Below are 3,192 nucleotides of genomic sequence, written 5' to 3'. Positions count from 1 at the left end.
TGGCTCAAAGGAGAGCGGTTTGCACACGGTGCCAAGCCACTATGTAAAACCCCTGGCCCCAGGTCTGTTATCACTTGGATTTGACATAGATTTAAATATCTCTGCGGCTACTTGTTTACTTTGGGATCAAGACAAGGATTGAAGAGAAGAAAACAAAAGCAAATGCTAGATCTACCTCCGTAGACTGGTTTAACCCAGGGCGAGATTACATCTTATATATTCTTTATAGGAACAAGAGATTTTTTTAAAATCAGGAAATATTTGAGCCAATACTGGTGATCATTTTCTGTTTAAAATTCCCCACCAATAGCATAACTTGAAATTGGAGGGTTTAAAATGCAAATTTGAAAACCTTTGCCAAGGCTCTGCAAACTACAGCCTCAGGTCAAATCTAGCAAACTGCCTGTTTTTGTAATATTTCCTTAGAAGAACAGCCATGCCACCTGTACATTACAATAGTCTACGGCTGCTCTCACACTATAACTTCAGCAGCAGCTATATGGCGCACAAAGTCCCAAATATTTACTATCTGAGTCTTAGCAGGAAAACTTTGCAAGCCATGCTTTCAATAATGACAAATAGGCCAGGCGCAGTGGCTCATGCCTGTAATCCCAGCACTTTGGGAGGCTGAGGCGGGTGGATCACCTAAGGTCAGGAGTTCGAGACCAGCCTGACCAACATGGAGAAATCCTGTCTCTACTAAAAATACAAAAAATTAGCCAGCCATGGTGGCACATGCCTGTAATCCCAGCTACTCTGGAGGCTGAGGCAAGCAAACTGCTTGAACCTGGGAGGCGGAGGTTGCAGTGAGCAAAGATCGTGCCATTGTGCTCCAGCCTGAGCAACAAGAGCAAAACTCCATCTCAAAATAAATAAATAAATACAAATAAACAAATCTCTACCCTTTTGCAATGCAGGGCAGGGCTCGCTGAATTGTTGGGGTTCGGGGGAGCCCTTAGCTCCCGAGAGTACATTTCTCCATGGTTCTTGGTCTCCTGCTCTCTCAAGAAAGAGAGGGGACCAGGCGTGCTCGCAAAGTAAGTACCGGACCCCAAATAGTGTTGCAGAGAAGTGATTTTATTTAGAAATGTAGAGAAGGAGATTAAAAAAGGAGAAAACTTCCGAGAGAGAGAGAGAGAGAGAGAGAGAGAGAGAATGAATGAGTGTGTGTGTGTAAGGGGATCCAAACATGGAGTCCGAAGGGGTGTGGAAGAAGGGGACTTTTAACCTGGGAGGAACCCCCACCTTCTCCAAGACCTCTGGCCAATGAAAGGAGTTCCTTAGAACTTCCGCTGGAGTGATTGACTTTTGATTCCTCTCACGCCCCTCAAAATTTAAAACACAAACGTTAAATCTCCCCTATGGAGAGAGAGAGCTGGGAGAGGGGCATGGCACTGGGAAGTTCTTGCCCTTAAAACTACAACCCCTTGCCGGGCGCGGTGGCTCAAGCCCATAATCCCAGCACTTTGGGAGGCCGAGGCGGGTGGATCACGAGGTCAAGAGATCGAGACCATCCTGGTCAACGTGGTGAAACCCCGTCTCTACTAAAAATACAAAACATGAGCTGGGCATGGTGGCGCGTGCCTGTAATCCCAGCTACTCAGGAGGCTGAGGCAGGAGAATTGCCTGAACCCGGGAGGCGGAGGTTGCGGTGAGCCGAGATTGGGCCATTGCACTCCAGCATGGGTAACATGAGTGAAACTCCGTCTCAAAAAAAAAAAAAAAAAAAAAAAAAACCTACGACCCCTTGTGGACCTGGAAAGATAACACATTCCCTCAGAACAACATGCATACCTCTAAAGTCTTGGTTCTTTGTTTGCCTGGCCTCGCATTGCCTTGAAGAGCATTCTCAAAAAAACAGACCCATGCAATCAGAATCTCCGGGCAATGGGTCCACACTGGCCTTTGTTAAAGCTCCAGCATGAGCAACCAGGGTGGAGAACCACCACCACAGGAAAAAAACACAAATAAATAGCAGCTGCTGTAGCTTCTCCCTCTCTCCTGCCTTTGCACTTTGCCCCTTTCCCCTGCAGCCCAGCACACAGAGCCACTGAGTTACCAAAGCCCTTTGCAGACCGAGTGGTGAACTCACAGAGTCAGGTGATATAGCTTAGTGGCTGTCAACCCTCATTCCACATTAGAATTACCTGGGTAGTTAGGAAAAAATACCAATGTGTTCTTCATCCTTCCCCCTTCTTCATTCAGACCTAACGCCATTAGGGGACCACAGTGATGGGGAGGTGGGGAGAAGCTATAGTGGCCAAGGAAGGGCGAGGAAGACAGCTGCAGACTCAGGGCAGCTGTGCGTGGGAGTTAGAGCCTGAGCAGGGTGAGAAGGATGTCCACACAGGGGAAGGCGTGGCAGTGTAGTTGGGAGATCACTCACATGCAGGCGGTTAATCAAATGAGTAAATAAGCAAGGATAATGAAAGCCATGTTTCTCACAATTAGAGAGGAGGAAAGAACCGAGGATCAACCCTGTGGTGCTAGATTGGAATAGGTGTTATCAGAGTACACTCATGTGTAGTTAGGTATATCGTACATGTATACACACACACACACACACACACACACACACACACTCTCCCTAATTCTGTTCACTGAGACAGCCTGGAGCAGAGATGTTCCAAAAGCAATGAGCATGCTTATCACTAAGATCTTGGCTTCTAAATACCATTTTTCACTAAAAGGAACCTAGAATCTCTGGAGAAACATCTGATTCCAGGGCTGGGATATGAAAATACAAGAAGAGCCTGAGATGCCGGGTGTGGTGGGAGGCTGAGACAGGCAGATCACTTGAGCCCAGGAGTTCAAGACCAGTCTGGCCAATATGGTGAAACACTGTCTCTACTAAAAATACAAAATTTAGTCAGGTGTGGTGGTGAGAACCGGTAATCTCAACTACTTAGGAGGCTGAGGCAAGAGAATCGCTTGAACCTGGGAGGCATAGGTTGCAGTGAGCCGAGGTTGCACCATTGCACTCCAGCCTGGGCTATGGAGTGAGACTGTCTTTAAAAAAAAAAAAAAGATGAGCCTGTAACATTTTGTTGTTTCAGGCCTTCAAAGGATGATGAGGACAAGTCAAAGGACACAGAAGCCAGCTCGAAGGGCTTCCACTGGCCAAATCAGGGGCAAGCCGAGCATCAGAATGTAAAAGGTTAAAATCCACCGGATACAATAGGAAACCACAAG

Source organism: Sapajus apella, unplaced genomic scaffold (assembly GCF_009761245.1).
Source record: "Sapajus apella isolate SASKATOON/1434 unplaced genomic scaffold, GSC_monkey_1.0 scaffold44, whole genome shotgun sequence".
Classification (NCBI taxonomy): domain Eukaryota; kingdom Metazoa; phylum Chordata; class Mammalia; order Primates; family Cebidae; genus Sapajus; species Sapajus apella.
This window is presented reverse-complemented; position numbering follows the sequence as displayed.